This window comes from Microtus oregoni, unplaced genomic scaffold, assembly GCF_018167655.1.
Source record: "Microtus oregoni isolate MIOR12 unplaced genomic scaffold, Mior012 000022F_ref0000154, whole genome shotgun sequence".
In the NCBI taxonomy this organism is placed as follows: domain Eukaryota; kingdom Metazoa; phylum Chordata; class Mammalia; order Rodentia; family Cricetidae; genus Microtus; species Microtus oregoni.
The window spans coordinates 24742340-24760671 of NW_024543081.1; the positions used below are offsets into that span (position 1 = coordinate 24742340).

Sequence of the window (18332 nt, forward strand, 5' to 3'; positions counted from 1 at the left end):
CGTCTTCGCCCTGCCTCACGGCAAGGTTTCAGGAAAGGGTGCCCGGACTCATCCCCCCCCCCCACCCCGTCTGCTGAAACCTGGAGTTTCTCCAGCCTCTTGCACAAGGGTCTTAGCCAGCTCCTACCGCCAGTAGGAATTAGTGGCACTCCTAGAGGACGTGCGCGCTCTGGAGTGCTCGAATGGGTGGGGGCTGGGCTGGCCACGGCATCTCGGAGGTTGATTCCCAGGAGACATCAGTGACCCCCGAGGACAGGAACAAGCTGCTCAGTTGCCACATCAGGCATTCTCCAGACTTTTACTGTGTTTATGGGCCACCCTCTCCTCTCCCAGTTTACCACTGTCGCGCGTCCCCACGCCCACATGGACTTGTGGTGAGACGAAGCGCCCACCCTCTCTGCGGCAGGTGAGGGGCGCTCCCGAACAGAAAAGCTGCTAGGAGCAGGGGACGAGGCTATGAAATCTCTGCCGTCGCTCCTGGCACATAATAGATGCTAATACTGTACTCAGTGAAAAGGCCTCTAGGACAGAAGGCTCTAGCCAGAGTCAGAACACCCCTCGTCCCTTATCATTACTACTAAATTTAAATTAATCCAGCGGCTTCTAGGAGCGCGCTGAGCACCTACTACCTCCCTCGCTAAACCAGTGTGCGTGTTTCTGGAAACTGCGGGCGGTGTCCCCTGATTTTCTTTCTTGGATGATGGCCCAGAGCGCCCCCACGTTTGAAAAGGAGAGATGCACTGCCCTCTGCCGGCTGCTTTGGAAACAACGGCTAGGCTAAGCTGTGAGAAAGGGAGACCAAAGCCTCAGGGTTGGGCCCCTGAGCCTCCGTGTACTTCCCCTTCCTGTCCCAAACATCAAAGTCTTGTCATTTTCTGAACTTCCGTGATTGGCTGAAAAGAAAAAATAACTAAAATTCACCGTTCTGTGTCTTATGCGTGCGCCTAAAATTGGATGTAGTAGGATGGAGCCTTTCGCTGTAAACATGTGATTTCGCCTCTCAGAGTCTCAGTTTCCTTTTCTGTAAAGTGGAGCCGTTACTACAGGCTCCAGAATGAGTCCTGCAGAGTAGATATTATGCATGACTGTGTGGATGTGTACCGTGCTAACATATGCTTACAGTATCCTTCTGGGTGTGCGTGGATGTGGACAGGAGCTGACTAAAGGAATGAAAGAATCAACAGTGGACTTCTTCCCTGTCCTTTCATTTCCATCCCCTGCCTTATTTGTTGAGATCATGCTGACCATCAAAGCCAGGGCCTGGGCTTAGCAGGAGCTCCCCTCCCCACACTGACTTTGCTTCAGGCAGCAACATTCGACCAGATCTGGAGCTAGAAAACAGGAAGTGTTACAGGATGTGACCAGGGAGGTTTCTCTAAGGGTGTGAGCTCCCTTCAGCTGGCTTCTGTAGCACCAAGCAGAAGCTGACTTTTTCTTAGCTATTTGTGGATGGTGCTGGTGCTGGTAAGATCTGCAGGCGCTGGCTGTCACCACTCCAGCCAGTTGGGACCTCTGAGCAGTTGGCTGTCAGCAATGTCAGGAGTCCTTGATTCCCCCAGGGAATCAAGTTATTCATCTGTGAGCCTGGAAGAAATGGATGCCATGAGGGGTCCTAGATCCTCAGGTATGACCTTGTGACAAGTGAATCTCCATCTCTCCTTCCACCAAGCAGCCTATCATGTCAGGACTCTGACCTAGAAACAAGTGTCAGGCAGGCTTCACCAAAAAGGACCCCCCCCCCAACCAGATGTGTGCCTTTGATACCCACCCAACCCCCCCGACCCCATCAATTTACCTGTCTGGAGCTGATGGCTCAAGGGTTTGTGTTTGGACAGGGCTTTTGCTTTGTGGAAGCTGAACCTTAGCTCTCATCCCAAGCCCTTCCCAGTCTCCAAAAAGCAAACAGAAAAGAAAAGAGTAAAGTTCATCAGTCAACTTGTCCTTGTACAATGGTCTCTTATCCAGGTATTGCCCAAGATCCCCATAGATATCCAAGACCTTGGCTCCCATGGGGTGCGATGACAAAGTCCAAATTTTAAACTAAGCACAGCAAGATTAACCGTAACTAACAATGAGATAGAACAATTAGAGCGATATTCAACAATACTAGTTGCTTCAAACCTATCGTTTTAAAACTTCTAGAATTCTCTATGTCATATTTCTTGAACTTCCGCTGATTGTAAGTTACCGAAAATTGGAAAGTGAGACCAGTGACAAGGGAGACTTCTAGAGGACTTGTCGCTGACTGCTTTGTGCACGGAGAGCTGGCCTGGTCGGAAGAAATCCAGAAACAGACTTTCAGGTCCTTTTGACCCACATGGAAACTGCATTCCCCGTCACTAGCCTGAGAACCTGAGAGCTGGTGTGTTCTATTTTGGTCAGAAGAACCCAGACGTGACCCCGGTGAGAGCCTGCCTTTGAGTCTCGGTGCCAAGGCTCAGTTGCTTTGCAACGTGGCACCCAAGCTGTCCTGGGTCCTGGGTCTCAGTTTCACCCTGCGGAAGGAGAAGCGGCTGCGGCGCTCTATTGACTGTCACCGGGGGCCTCTTTGTGAAGACAGTCCCCAACTTCCTTATGTTTGTTCAGATGTTTCCTCAGAACTAGGCTGCTCGGGGAGACTGGAGCATGTTACCCCCAGGTCACAAGCGCCTCCCTTCTCGCTGACAGGGAGGCTTCCTGTCTTTGTGAACCCTCTCTCACTTGGTCAGGCGTCCGCTACCAGTTTTCAGTGCTGGGTTTTGAGAGATGGTTTCTGACACCCGGCTGTGCATTTATTGCCATGTCTTGGGGTGCCTGTGTGCAGATTGCAAAAGAGACCAGGAAGACCTCCTTGTCCATGAACTGAAAGTGATCTCGGACATTATTCTGTTCTATCCATTTGCTTTAATGCAAACCTGTGGCCTCCGGGAAACAGCAGTAGAATGGTATGTAAACCCTTTATGCTCCCTGATCTCCAAACCCATTCATTGCCATCCGCTCACTTCTTGAAGTTCTTTTTGGAGACCCATCATCACCTATCATTGGAAGGTCTGGAATTTACTGCTTCTCAGCTTACGTTGGTGGGGATGGCTAGATTGCTATGATAGCCAGTGTTTACGGGGACTTTGTTTTGTTCCAGATACCTCAGAGGGTGCTAGAGATACCAGGAGTGGAAAAACTTGAACTCTTGCTGTCCCAGAGGTCTCAGTACTCTGGGGGGAGATGCGTGGGATGATAAAGAACCATGGAGGTGTGGTATTTAACACAACCAAAGCCACTTGTGCTGAAAGGGCCACCAGATAGTGATTCCCCTCTTCTTGAGGGGTCCATAGAAGGAATCCTAGGGGTTACTAAGCCTCCGGAATGCAGGATTTCTGCTATTGGTCTGCAGCAGAGCCCATGCCGTTTCTTGAATGGTGTCCTACAGATATCAAAAGTGTCGCATCCTGTGTATGCAAGAAAATAGAGCCACTAAGATGACAGGCTGCCTCTGGCTTCTGCAGAAAGAGGCGAGGCCACTGGAGGTGACAGGAACTAGGTACTTTGGCCTCAGAGTCCTTTACTGTGTCCCTTTCTCTGGCTGGTTTGTATGCTAGGACGGTTGGAGCCTGCAGGGCCCTCGCTGAAAGCCTCAAAGGGTAGGGCTACAGGCCTCACCATGGTTGTGTGTGAAGCTGAGAGGCTGCGCTGGATTTGCTTTGAAAATGTATCTTAATGCTCTATTTTGAATATTTGGCATACACCTGTACACATACCTCCCATGTAGATTTGAACAGCAGATTCGGGAGGTTGGAGTTCAAAGGACGCGGCAGCCAGCAGTGAGAGAAAGTGCTAGCTCTCAGGGGGACACAGCCACAGGCTAGCTGGATGAACAGGGCAGGCCTTGGACCTCTGTGCTACGTGCTGAGTGGGTGCATGGGACTCTCCACTCGGTTGTGGGGATAGAGAGGAGATGAATGTGCAGGTTCACTCATGGAGGCTCCAGAGCCTTCAAGTGCCAGGCGAATGAAGTCTGTTTATCAGAAAAAGTGATGGTGTTGGGGTATGAGTCTGTTCTAAATGGTACAAAGGAGTTTGAAAGCTCCCGAAAACTCGTAGGGAAACCCTACAAATAGGCAGCTGATTTTAAGGTAAAACAGCTTATTAACCAATTTGAACGTTCCCCACGCTGCCCTGGAGGAGCCTGTATTTCTCGTTCCTTTGAGTAGTAGAAAACCTTTAAAAAGCCCTTCTTCCCTGTGGAAGAACAAAAGTGCTAAATTGCTAAGTGGTCGGGCCAGGGACTGAGAAGTGTTCCCAAAGCACTGTTACCAGGGACAGTAGCCTATTTCAGAACACTTTAGGCTGACTGAGGGGAGAAGGATAACTTAGATCGATTTTAAGCTGACCAGAATGGACTGAGTCTAGCCACCATGATCCTGGTGGCGAGGTATGGTATGAAGGCTAATTTTAAATGTCTCCGTGCCACAGTCTAGAATGAACTGAAAAGAGAGCCTCAATTGAGGGACTGCCTAGATAGGACTGACCTGTGGCCATTCTTTCGGAGGCTTGTCTGTCTTTATTGCTAATTGGTATAAGAAGACCCAACCCCATTGTGTGTGTAATCATCCCCTAGCCACGGGGGTCCTGAGCTATATGAGACAAGAGAAAGTGACATGGAAATTAGCTAACAAGCAGCATCTGCGCATTGCAACATCCCTAGTTTTGTTCTTGCCTCAGTGGCTGCCTGGAGCCTGGAACTTTAGATGAAAACCAACCCTTTAGTCTTCTATGTTGCTTTTGGTCAGGGTATCTCTTATAAGAACAGGAATGAAAATACAACAGGAAGGCTCTGGTGTAGGGATGCTTCCCAGGTCAGGAGGCCAACCCAAGAAGGGGAAACTGGTGCCTGGGACTTAGAACTCTTGTCCTGGCTCATATGCTCGACCTTCCATGTTCTAAGTAGGGGACAGCAAAGTAAAAGGCCATCCTGGCCTTCATCCCAGGAGTTAGGAAGAACCTGGGAGCAGAAGTTTATGAAAGCATGTCTTATTTGCCACCCCTAAGAAGGATTTCAGTAGCATCTACTTTTTCTTAAGTGTTTAGTGCATGCTCCGAAGTATGAAGTGTTATAAACATCTTGACATTTAGGGTTAGACAGGAAATTCAAGTGCAGGGTTGCATAAAGGACTTTTTTCCCCCAGAGGCTGGGCAGCACCTGGGGGAAATTCATCAGGAAATGACGCAGTACCTTCTCTGCCTCTGGAAAGGATGCAAAGAAAGGGGCTGGGATCCTGGATAACATGGCAGTACAAATTCCCAGAGGCCCTGGGGAGAGATGAAGGGGACTGGAGAAGAAATCAAACCCTTTGCCCTAATCCAGCCTGCTATGACCACCTTCAAGCTTCTGGAAATACAGCCTCCCAGCAGCCAGGGATGCAAACAAGACATGGGGTGGGGGATTGTCTTTATAGTATCTTTCTGAGAAGGGAAAATGGTGGGGTCAAGTATAGAGGGCCAGCTGGGTCGACTGAGGAGATCCAACCCTTACCTGTTGTCTCAGCTGATTATGCCACATCCTGAGTCAGCCGTAGGTCAGTCCAAGGATTCCGCAACGGTCAGTGAGAAGCTAGAGGGTAAATCCCTTAGATGGAGACCTTAAAATTCTTAGAAGTCCTGGTTTAACCCATTGTATCAGATTGCTCCCATGTGTGTCAAAGATAAGATGGTAGCAAGGCCCTTTATTCCCTTTCTGTTGATAAAGCAAAATGCCTGGGGTTGAGAAATTGTAGAGGAAAGAGGTTTGTTTAGTTTATAGGATTGGGAGTTGGGAATTCAAGCAGCTTGGCATAGGCTCTGGTGAGGTTTCCTGGCTAGGTCCTGGTGAATGGCATTAAGGATGGTGGACACTAGGGAGAGCTAACAGGAGTCAAAAAGCGGGTTAGTGTGGGGCTGGGCTAATCTGGTGTCCCCACCCCTTAAAGGTCCTACCTTCGCTTAATACTGTTTACTAAGGGCCGAGTTTCCAGCATGGATCCTTAGAGGACCCACTGAAACCACATCCAAACCCCGCACAAGGCCCTCAGCTTGTCCTGCCTCCACTCATCTCTCAATGGGAAGTATTAAGGCTTGCCTGGGTTTCAGGACACCTCAACTAGAGACCGCCATTCAGCGACCAGGTCACTCACCTGCTCCCTGCCTCAGTTTCCTCTTTTGTCACACAGATCTACGTTGTACAACTGATGTCATAAAGCAAGCTTGTTTATTAATAGTTTCACTGTACGTCTTGGGTTATAAGGATTTCCCAACAAGTGCTGGAGGTTTTGTGTATGTGTGTTTGTATTTGTGGATGGTGCGTGCATCTGAGTACCCGTGAGAATGCATGCAGTGGTACATTCAAAAGTCGTGATCTTTTTCCTTTGCAGATATATATATATATGATAAAAACTGGACTCGCTGAACATAGCGGACAATGAGGACAACTGAGAACTCAAGAACAATGGCAATGGGTTTTTGATCCTACTGCACGTACTGGCTTTGTGGGAGCCTAGGCAGTTTGGATGCTCACATTACTAGACCTAGATGGAGGTGGATAGTCCTTGGACTTCCCACAAGGCAGGGAACCCTGATTGCTCTTTGGGCTGATGAGGGAGGGGGACTTGATTGGGGGAGGGGGAGGGAAATGGGAGGCGGTGGCGGGGAAGAGACAGAATTCTTTAAGAAAGAAAGGAAGAAAGAAAGAAAGAAAGAAAGAAAGAAAGAAATGAGAGTCGGACATGGGTGTTTCCTCCCATCCTTCTCTACCCTAGTGCCCTGAGATGGGGTTCCTCACCAATCCAGAAACTAATTGTCTTGTCAAGACTGTCTGGGCAGCAAACTCTTGGGGTCCACCTATCTCTGACCCCAAGTGCTGAGGTTACAGATATGTACAGTTTTGTTTGGCTGTTTACTAGTGGTATGGTAGAGGTGTTAGTGGTGTTGGTGGTTGTGGTAGTGATAGTGTTGCTCATGGTAGTGGTGATGGTGGTGATAATGGTGGTGAGCATGGGTTCTGGGAATTCAAACTCAAGTCCGTCCCTGAAGCAAGCACATTTACTCATGGAACCATCTTCCTAGCTCCCTAATATCAGTTTTTCACTCCTAAGGTTTAATTTCTTGACAAGTTGGTGTGGGGACAAGCTGTGTCCCACAATGGCATTTTAAAAACCCATCCAAAGATCACATAATAAGACAAGAATATTTGCATGTTAAAAGTGTTTCCAGTTGGTCTGGGGTTATTTGGAACTTTTTTTTACCAGTTCTTTTTAATGTGTGTGTGTGTGTGTGTTTTAAGATTTATTTATTATGTATACCATATTCTGTCTGTGTGTATGCCTGCAGGCCAGAAGAGGGCACCAGATATCATTACAGATGGTTGTGAGCCACCATGTGGTTGCTGGGAATTGAACTCAGGACCTTTGGAAGAGCAGGCAGTGCTCTTAACCTCTGAGCCATCTCTCCAGCCCTTAATGTGTGTTTTTGTCTTGTTTTGTTTTTCTCTAAAATCTGAAGTTACTCAACCATATAAGCCTGAAAGGATTTTTTGAGATTTATGTTTGTTATTTTTAACTGTGTATATGTATGTGTCTCTGTGTGAGGATATGTGCACATGAGCACAGCTGCCCACAAAGGCCAGAGACATTAGATCTCCCTGGAGCTGGAGTTCCAACTGAATGTGAGCCTTCTGATGTGGGTACTGGGAATTGAACTCAGGTCCTCGAAAGAGCAATATGTGCTCTTGATTGCTCCTGTCTATAACTTGAAAGTTTTAAAGAGAATATAAAATTAGGGTTAAAAAAATCAAAAATTAAAATCAGGATTGGAGAGATAGTTTAGGGATTAAGAACATTAGCTGTCCTTCTGGACGACCCAGGTTCAATTCCTAGCACCCACATGGCAGCTTACAACTGCCCGGACTCCAGTTCCAGGAGATCCAACAACCTCACACAGATATACATGCAGGCAAAACACCGGTCAATCAATGCTCATTAAAAAAAAAAATAATTTGATCCGATTTTGCATACTTTTAATCCTAGTAGCTGGTAGGCAAAGGCAGGTAAATCTCTGGGTTCAAGGCCAACCAAGACTATATTGTAAGACATTTTCTCCAAAAAAACAAATAAATAAATCAGATAGACCATTAGAGCAATTGAATATAACATCAGTTTCAAATGACGTGGTAGGATTAAAAAGTGACACGAGGAAGGGACCGCTGGCATATGCAGAGAGAATACTTCCTTGGCTTTCACTAGACATAGTTAAGAAAAATCTAACCCAAATAGATTATATTGTAATAGATTTGGCTTCATTAAAACAAAACAACAGAACTCAATTGGAATGCACAAGGCACTAATGTAGCCAATTGACTACAAGTTATCTCTGTTCTTACGTACTTCGTAGAAAGCCCTTCAGAAAAAAAAAAACATTAAAGTTAATAAATAAATTAAAAATAAATAAATAAAAAATAAAAACAAAGCAAACCTGTGACTTTTCTAACTGAAACAGAATGATTCCAAAATACTGTTTCATGCTCAAAAGGCCCTCATGAAAGATGGCAACTTGTCTAATTAGCCATTTACTTTTTCAGAAATAAAAGAGTCAGTGGGAAGAAAAGAAAACCACAACTCCTTCTTTAGATCCCAAAAAGAATAGCTGGGCAAAAAATACATGCAGGCAAAACACCGGTCAATCAATGCTCATTAAAAAAAAAATAATTTGATCCGATTTTGCATACTTTTAATCCTAGTAGCTGGTAGGCAAAGGCAGGTAAATCTCTGGGTTCAAGGCCAACCTTGAAGCTTGGGAGCTTCAAGTAAATCTTCTAATTTCACTGGCCATGTAGTGAAGGCCTCGTTCCTCTGCCCGGCTCTGGTGGACTGTGGCTGTAGCAGGGCCTGAAGGAGCCTTCATCTTGGGAACAGCCAACCTCAGCTCCCACAGACTTAAATATCTGTAGCTGGGTAACTTTCTGAGTGTCACACTTGACAAAGGTTCTTCCCACTCTGCAATTACACATGTAGACCATGGGACTCTGAGATGTCAGCATATAAAGGTACGTTTGTGATGGTCAAGGGACAACGCTCGAATTTCTCTTCTCTCCCTCCACTGGGAGAGTCCTGGGGATTCCAACTCAGGTAGCCAGACTTGGTAGCAAGGCCCTTACCTGCTGAGCCATCTGGTTTGTCTTAGATCTGTGTCTTTTTCTACAAAGTAGGGAAGTAAGGTGTCTGGGCTCCCACCTGACCCCAGAGAGCCATGATCATCACTCGACTTGGCCTAGCCTGCAAGCAAGTTCCCTGGTAGGAGTTTCTGACCCTTCTGACACTACCCCTGATCTTCACAGCAGCCTGGGTGGTCTCTGTACTTTTATTCTGACTTTCTTCTCACTGATTCAGAAACTGGAAGCCGAGAGTCAGAGAGGTTAAGACACTGATGTAGATAGAGTTCCGTAGCCAAAAGTGGTAGCGTTGGAATTCCCTGGCACTTTCAGAGCCCAGACCCAGATCACATGCCGTGTACTTAGAGCATGACCCTGTACCCTGCTGCTCTGCACTGTGGAGGTTTGGGGGCTGTGGGTGAACAGAACCGCATCTGACATTACATCAGCTCCCAGCCCAGTCCCTAGATTTGCCCCATCTGGAGCATGATCATGGACTCAGTGCTTTGACTACCTAGTCAGATGGAGGTCCTGAGTCTCCCTACTTATTTTCTCCTGAGTCTAAGACCATAGCTTCACCCTCTGGTAGACTGGTACTTGTCGTCAGCGTACCCCAAGAGTCACATTCTAATCAGGCTTCGTGGGTTGGCTTGGTTGGTTCTGAACTCATTTGTCTTTGCTATCTTCACTTCCATCTCAAGTCTTTGATGGCAAGTGCTTTTAAAAATTATCATTATTATTATTAGTAGTAGTAGTAGTATGTGCCAGCATGCACTGAATCCTGGCGCCTGGGGACCAAGTGATGCCCAAAGCCATGGCGAATCTCCAAGAAGTGGAGCAGAGCTAAGCATCTAGTTTGAGAGCCAGACAGAGAATGCCCCCCAGCTTTCTAGACGGGCTCCTTGGGAGGCCGACCTCTTTCATTTCAAGTGAACTGAGGAGTGGAAGCCTGAGACCTCGCAAACCCTCCTTTTAATAACATCTTCACAAAAGACAGGAAGATGTGTCGTGCCTTTAGTGGAAGATCTTCTAATCCTACCACCTGGTGGAGGGTCAGAGGGGGAAAGCCGGTTGCTTGGGAAATATATTAACTGCCACAGCCAAGAGCTACCCCGTGGGGGTGCAGAGCTGGAGGTTTCAAAGGCTCATCTCGATGTAAAAATGTGTCCTTTCGGTCAAAAAGGAAATTAAAATGAAGTGAGAAGGTAAGATTGGCTGCTAGTTGTCCTTGCCACCCACTTAATAGGAACTTCGGATAGAAAATACCTTTCCCGAGCTGCCATGATGGACCATGAAAGTGTTTGCCAGGCAAACCCGAAGACCTGTTCTGTCTCCAGAACCCAGGAGAAATGACTCCCACATAAAAGTTGCCCTCAGACTTCCACATGTATGTCATGTTGTGTGAAAGCGTGCGTCCACCCCCAGCCCCCACATGCAGACTAAATAAAAAAGAAAGAAAAAAGAACTGCCTTCTGGAGTGGAAGCACTGGCTCCGACATAAACCCCCGCACTGTTTTCTTGTCTGTACCTGTGACCTGGAGCTGACTGATAGAAGCAGCTGCGAGCCCAGAAGTACGTACAGGATTATCCAAATGAAACTGATCCCTATGCCATGCCAAACCCACAAAGCAGAGGAAGCCCTGGAGGCTGTGGAGCGAGTTTGGAATATGGACAAGCAGCATGGCTGGAAACCATCCTTGGGGTGCAGTCAGGGAGGTTTCGTCTTTGGCCCTGAGCTACGGGATCGTAACTGTTGCTTGGATTTGAGGATGCCATGAGCTGATCCAGAAATAGCAAGTCACAGAGGTTGCACGCCGAGATAGCATGAAACGAGAGTTATGAAATCCTAGTGGGTGCCCTTGTTCAACCTTCTCCTCCCCAATAGTTCAATTATTCATCTGCTGAGTCACTCACTGATTCATCGGCTCATGTGTTAAAATACTAGCTCTGCCTCTTCATAGCTGTGTGACCTGGAGCGAGGTGTTCAGCCGTTCTGTGCTTCCGTCTCCTCATCTGTGAAACAGAGGTCCTCACGGTGCCCGTCTTCCAGGAGGTACCGAGTGAATGCCAAAGGAGTTGCTACTCTGGAAGTGTTTGGAAAGGGTTGCTGGAGCCATGCTCTGAGCGACACTCTCAGCATTGTAGTGCTTAACCGCTCTAGGGCCATTTCCTTGGCTAAGCTCCTGACTGGGCCTTCACACTCTGCACGTAGGGGCCTCGCTATCCACAGAGGCTCCATAGGGTGGAAAACCTTTCTTCACTCGTCTTTTGGAACCTTCCAGAGGAGGCAGCAGGCTGGAGCTCTCCTGGGTTTAAGACATCAGAGAGTGTTTGCTGGTCCTGGGAAGCAAGCGAAAGTGCAAAACAGCCTCAGGGCCTGCACTTTATTCAGCTCAGGCCAGGCCCTCAGGTGCACTTGCTCCAGCCCTTTTGTGGTAGTGTCCGTAGTCCCATCTTTCTCTCCTCACCTGTCAGAGTGGGGCAAGAAGCAGGCCTCCATGCGGCTGCCAGGCTGCCGCCCCACTGACCCTTCTCAGCAGATACTCCCACAGCCTCTTCTGCCCCTTATCTTTGTAAGTACCTCCCAGGAAATGCACCGGTTGGCTGTTCTGGTTGATTCGTTTCTCCCTGTGGGTAGGACTGGGGAACACAATCGTTGTTGCTGTTTTCACAGTGAGAGACAGAGGCTTGGAAGTCTGTCAAGATTTAAGTCTCCAGGGCAGGACAGGTAGCTGGGGCAACATATTATGTACTTTGTCTACCAACTTGTTTCCTTCTAACACACTAGTCTGAATGGGGGAGGCAGGGGGATGACTTCATCTCTGCTGTATTGAGTCCCTGCTCATCTCCCTGTACCCCTCTACCTCTTTGCCCCTCATTCTTTCAATGAGATAAGGGCCAGAAACAAACAGTCCTCCCTGTCCATACACTGAGCTGTACTTTTGAGAACCAAAAATAGCATGGTTGGTGGTGGCACTCCAGGTGACCTACACCAGAGGCTGAGTCCATGGTTTTCATGGCCATAGGCAAGGGTGTCTTCCCTTGGTCCCTCTGTCCCCGCTCCTTCCATCTGCCCCTCCCTCCCGTTTTTCCACTTTCCTTAGTCCATCTTCCACCATTCACAAGACTACATTCACAAGCCTCCTCCTTTAAAGAAAGGGTTTGCTAGAAAACATTGCCCGTGTCTCACAGCTCCCCAGCGTCCTCAGGAGATGATGAGAACATGCACTGAACTGCACCTGATGCCCAGAGAGGAACCACTTCAGAGGAAGCCGCCGCTTCCTCTGAAAGCCAATTCAGTTCACCTCTTAGGAATGGCAAGGAACGTCCTACCTGGAGTCTGGGACGTCCTTCATCCCCATCCAAATCCCCAAAGGAGGAGTAGGCTGAGGCACTGAGTGACTAGACCATCTGCCTGCAGCCCCGTGACAGCAGGGAAAAGCACACATCCTTCTTTCTCTATGGCCACTGTTCTCATCAGTTCTACCTTGCAGATGAGGAAAAAGCAGGCTTAAGAGGCGGGAACAGTCAGAGGATGCTCAAAAACAGAATTTAGAGACTCGGGTGCTGGAGCTGGGATCCTGCCCTGCTGCTGGAGGAATAAACTCAGTGTTCTCTTAGATGGGCTGCCTGGCCAAGCCGTCTCTACTCATTTTCCCAGTAAACCAAAGCCAATATTGGCAGAGTGATGGGTAAGGGAAGGCACCTAACTCAAGGTGGAGGTCGTGAGCTGGGGGATGAGGCAGGTTCACTTCATAGCTATGTTCTATGTTTCTGTAGATCTGTCTTCGCAGTTGGCATCAGGGTGATGCTCGGCTCAGAATATGCATGTTGGAGGATCCTATCCAGGGGAGCCCTGGCTTTGAATTTCACCTTCACCCATTTCTGTGTGGCCTCGAGTAAATGATGGAACTCCGTCACATCCTTGTTTTCCCACATCTGTGAAATAAGCGTGGACTAAAAGTTTCAGAGTTGCATAATAAAGGTGGAGAGAAATTTTGCACATGAAGTACTTCACATGGCACCAGGCTCAACCGTAGCCGCTGTGGTTGGTGATAATATTTCTCTCTCAAAGTAGCCAGACCTCAGCATTTGACTTTCAGATTCAAAAAAATGCACCTCATTGTGAGGAGTCCAGTGTACGGAGCCTTTTTTCGGATACGGAAGCTTAAAGTTAGGAAAGAAAACTCCCGTGTTAACAAGTCTGTGGCTCCGTACCTGAGATTTGTACAAATTGATGTGAATTTCACTCTCACACCCAGAGGAGAACCGTCCCCCTGCTCGCCAAGCACCTTGCCTATACCCTTCACATCAGCCTGTGGTACCTACACTGGCTTTTCTAGGTCTCCCCTCCAGCTCTTGCTAGTTTCTCTGTCTGTTCTTATTCCCCAGACAGTTATCCCTTTTGCATTCAGATGCAGCCAGGCCCTCATCACGTTGATCCCATTGTTCAGGAACATCATGTTTGGGACAGGACTCTAGTTAGGAAACGACACACTTGCATGTTCATCATCTCCCACAGTGTAGAGAGTGGCTCTATGTGTCTGAGTCTATGTCCCCTCCCTCCACAGTGCTCTCCTGGAAGGCAGTGCTCTAATTCCTACTGTTGGCCTCATTAGGGCAAAGTAGCATGTGACACAGCCCAGTTAAGCCTTTTAAGCGTTCGCATGAAGTAAATTGTGCCGGTTCTGGCCTTTGCAAATGAGTTTAGCTATGCCTTGGTTTCTATTTCAGACTCCTGACTGTGCTCGTCAGATGACAAAGTTGCTTAATCCCAGGCCTCCATATATAGTCATGCTCAAAATGACAAAAATTGACAGAGTTCCAGCATGCGCGCACACACACACACTTGTGCGCAGGCACACACACACATGCACGCGCACACACACACACACAATGAAGGACAGTTTAACAAAGTGCCAGTCAACACTTAATGATACCACTTGTTAGTCCCACTCCTGTTTTACTTAGTTTTATCAGAGTGATTTCTTGTTCTTTGTATAATTTTAATCCCTTAATTTTTTTTTTTTTTTGTTGTTTGTGCGTTCATGTGCATGCGCCTATGTGCGGAGGCCAGAAGTTGATGGTAGTTGTCTTCCTGGAATTGTCTGCACCTTAGTCTTTGAGAAGGAGTCGCATACTGAACCTGTAAATCCCTGTCTCAGTTAGGCTGGCTGACCAGCAAGTCCTGCAGGCCTGGCTGTCTCTGGTTCACATTGGGGTTACAGCTACACGCTACAGTGTCTGGATTTTATGTGGGTTCTGAGGATCCAAACTCGGGACTTCATGCCTGTGCAGAAAGCGCTTTAGTCTCTGAGCCATCTCTCCCAAGCACTTGCTAGTTCATCTACTTCCCAGCATGGCCCTGGTTGAAGCAGGCGTACTTTGCATCTTAAGCACAGGTAATTCTGAGAAAAAGCTATTTTTCTGAAATCACGCAGTTGACTGGACGGCCCTTCCCTGTGGTGCACCTTAAGGCATCTATATTGTGTCAGAACATGACATGTCCACGGGCCCCTGAGTAAAGAGTCCTGTAATTCATAAATGCAGGGAGAGTGTCGGGCCAGACAACACTAAAAGTTACTCAGACAATCATTTTCTGCTTGGAGGGGAAAGAGCTATGATTTATTAAGCGAACTGTCTCTCCAGGAATGATGTTTTGAGTTTTATTTCCAGTTCCCTGTCCTACTCTGAAAAGGAACAAAATTGGAGAACAGTCTCTTGTGAGATTTACTGTGCAATGCTGTGCAGTCGAAAGGCTTGCCTGGTGACACGCAGGGACTGTGAACGGTGGATGCACTAATAGGGTCAAAGAAACAACGACTTATGGGCTCAGAGCGGGGAATAAGAACACAGAGGAACATAACCATGATTTGTTTAGCTGCAAGTTGTCCTTGTCTGTGCTCCAGTTAGTTGGTAAATGTTTTCCTTGTCTCTGAGTGTCCTGGTTGGAATCCAGCAGCTTGGGTTGGTACTCATGCTGCCTGGGAGATGGGTAGGACGAAGAAGTGAGTTGCTTGGAACAAGCTGGAATCAACACTCTTCACTCCACAGACTAAGTGAACCAGCTGAGTAACAGACGGGCCACTCTTAATCCTTGAGGAAGCCACTCCCTCAAAACTTGGATTGCCTTTCTTTAATCTTGGGAACTTGTTTCTGGCCTCATGGAGTATTAAGTATCGTGTCTGGCTTTCTTGTGTATGTAGCTCCTGTTGGTGTTTCATTGGTGAGGGTTTAGTTGTCATCTTAGTTGAAAGCCCCCGTGGAAGCTTCAGCCTGGACAAAGAGAGGCATGCCATCAGGGCCCGGGAAAGACAGAGCTGCAAGGTGGCCTTTCCACAAAGAGTTTTGGGGACTTGTGTTAAGAACTACAAGGGAAGTCACAGTAATAAACTGGCTGTTCCTGGCGTCAGCCGCTGGCTTTCGCTGTGCTATGACAGCGAAGGGGAGCCACTGAGGCTGCGGGAGGTGAACTGAGCTTCCGTGTCCAGAGATGCCTCCTATTTCCGCTGCTTTGAGGCAATGTCTGCTGAGAGAGTCAAGGCTTCCTCCAACAGTTGCTATGAAGGAAGACTCTCTCAGGTTGTTGCTGAAAAGCGAGGTCCTTCTAGCTTTTAATGGTAATCAAGGCCCCCTCCAGCTGTTGATGAGAGGCCAGACTGCTCGGCGGAGGTAGTAGTGGCCAGATGGTAAGGGGGTTGGGACTGGGGCTGGGGGCCCCTCCCCTGCAGCTCACTTAGGAGAAGTTGGGGTTTTTTTTTCCATACTGATAGCCCTTCTGCTTATGTCTCTTCTGCCTATCTTCCCTGTAAACATCCTGTCGCATCAGCAGCTCCTGACAGACTGTTTATAGTCAACACCGAGTGTGGTTTCCAGAGCCAGACCTAAGCCTTTAGACAAAGCTGACTTCTGTTGATCACTTATCTGCCAATTCTTTACCTGAAACAGCTCTTGAATCTCCCTTCTCCTTTTGTCCCAGCCCTGTCTCCTGCACCATCTCCTGTAGGCTAGCTTCCTTCCTAATTTGCCTTGAACTGCTAAGGGGGGGTACCAAGCTGGGTATGTGGTTAGCAGTGTTTCTCTGCAAGATGCATAGTCCAAACCCGAGGGCCTGATACAGCCCACTACTCTCATCTTCCTGACTCTGAGTAGATGCATACTTCCGACTTAGTTTGGCCGGAACTCACTGTATCTGACATCCTCGTAAGCAAATCTGGTGCTTACCTAGGCTAACAGGAGAGACCAAAGCCTCTCCATGAAGTCTAATATCCTCCATAGGGCTGTCCCAGGCCAATGGATGTGGTGGCAGAATGAGTCCCTGCAGTGAGGAAGAGGATTTGTTGCATGAATATTGTTTTAGCTGAATGTATCCAGGGAGTGGAACCTGGGGCCTCCCGAATACTAAGTATGCGCTCTACTGCTAAGCGATGGCCCGTCTCTGCCTTATCCTATGTTTGTGCCTTGGTGCTCCCTCCATCTGCTATTTACTACTGCGAAGTCAATCTCAGGATCAAAAGGTGGAGAAATGGGCTCTCCTTGTGAGGGAAGGCGGAACCGCTGTGAATACGGATAGTCTGAGAAAATTGGGATTCTCTCTGCCATGATGGTCATAGTGGGACAGGGTAGCTGTTTCCTGTCCTCTACTGCAGTCATTGTGCTAGGCTAATCTGTATGCTCTCCAAATTCATAATATGGGAATCTTTGGGACGATGGCCTTGGTGATGTCAGCAATGCATTGCACAGCGGCGACCAGCCAAAGCCCAGTGAGTCTCTTCTCTGTTACCCCCTGTCCAATGATTCTCTTCAGCTTTCATGCCTGCATTCTGGTTTTCCCAGTCCTTGTGGACCCTTCCCTGAAGACTTTTGTTTTTATAAAAGTGACATCTCAGGTGTGGTAGTGGCTAACATCTCATGCCCCTTTTCTTCCACATCCTTCTTTCAGGCCAACTTGGTCACTTCCTCCTCCATTCTCCTGAGGGTCCCTTGCAACCTGTGTCCCATTGCCAGGCATTTTCTGTGCAGTTCTCTGCCCCACCCCCACCCCTTGCAAGCAGGAGGTCTGAGTTGGTTGTTTTGTTCTCCCTCCTCCAGTCACGGGACGATAGCACTGTTGGAGCTTTCTGTGTAGTGGGAATGTTTGGGTGGGAAAGTCAGTGAGTGAAGTCCTTGTCGTTGTCTTGAGTCATCTCAGAAGGGCCTCAGGTGGGATTAATGCCAAAACTAACCCATACTTCCTCTCTGCTTTGCATTTTCAGCCGTGACTTTGATGAACTGAAAATGCCATCCAGAAGCGACTGGCACCTGCCGGGGCAGTGCTGAGCGAGGGTCAGCGCTGTGGATCCGGACAGTTGTATCTATGAGCCAGAGGTAGACAGTGGCTCAGCCTCCTGAGGTGAGTCACATGAGGGAGACATGCTGTCTTTTCCAGACTCTCCCCCAGGGCTGTGCTGTGGATTGCACTGGGGATAAGAACAATATGCTGTCTTTTCCACCTTTGGAATTATGTTGAGGGATTGGTGAGGAAATGAGACATGCGCTGTGTTTTCCAAACTCTCCTGTGGGTTATGAAGCAGAGCACAGGGTGTTGCCCTGTTTCCTTAGACTTTTTGTAGTGTAGCCTGCCAGCCGTGCGGAGCAGTGCCCACAGAGGGGACCTGTTTTCCCTGTGATGTACAGAGCAGGCTTCTAATGGAGAGCTTTGCAGTTCTCGTGGAAACTCCTAAGAAACCCCTGGACTGTGAACATTTCTTCCATGACAAGTGGCCATCATTACAAATAAGGCCTGGCCCGATGCTATTGCATTCTACATCAAGTCTTATGCGATGGCTCTAAGGACAGACCTGGTGAGACTCGGTTGCTTTGTATCCTGGACATCTAGATCTGAAGATGGCCTGGCAGTTGTGTGAAATCAGTGTTCTGTCAGTGCCTTGATGCCTCTCAGGGAAGAATGGTGTGGCAGCCACAGTGAGGACCTGTGCGTATGTGTTCCTACTGTACATTCTGAGCATAGTGCTAGCAAGGATGTGTGTATCTGTGGAAGACAAACACACGTGTTTATATGTGTATAAGTGCGTATCCACATCTACACATATCATCCAGATTATTACTAGACAAACCACATTCATTGCTAACTTTTCTCCTCATGGACAGAAGCAACTTAAGAAAGTGTGTATTCTAG

The 18332-nt window shown here is 48.0% G+C and overlaps 1 protein-coding gene across 3 annotated transcripts in view; it reads left to right on the forward strand.

The window, feature by feature from the left end:
* St3gal1 (ST3 beta-galactoside alpha-2,3-sialyltransferase 1) overlaps positions 1-18332 on the forward strand; it is a 71256-nt gene that overhangs the window by 1296 nt on the left and 51628 nt on the right. For 2 of the 3 annotated variants that reach the window (XM_041672287.1, XM_041672289.1), the window contains exon 2: positions 17410-17546. The gene's annotated coding sequence lies outside the window, so the exon portion shown is untranslated. Of the gene's footprint in view, positions 1-2825; positions 2925-17409; positions 17547-18332 lie in introns of those variants that run through there. The other variant, XM_041672288.1, reaches the window with a different exon arrangement.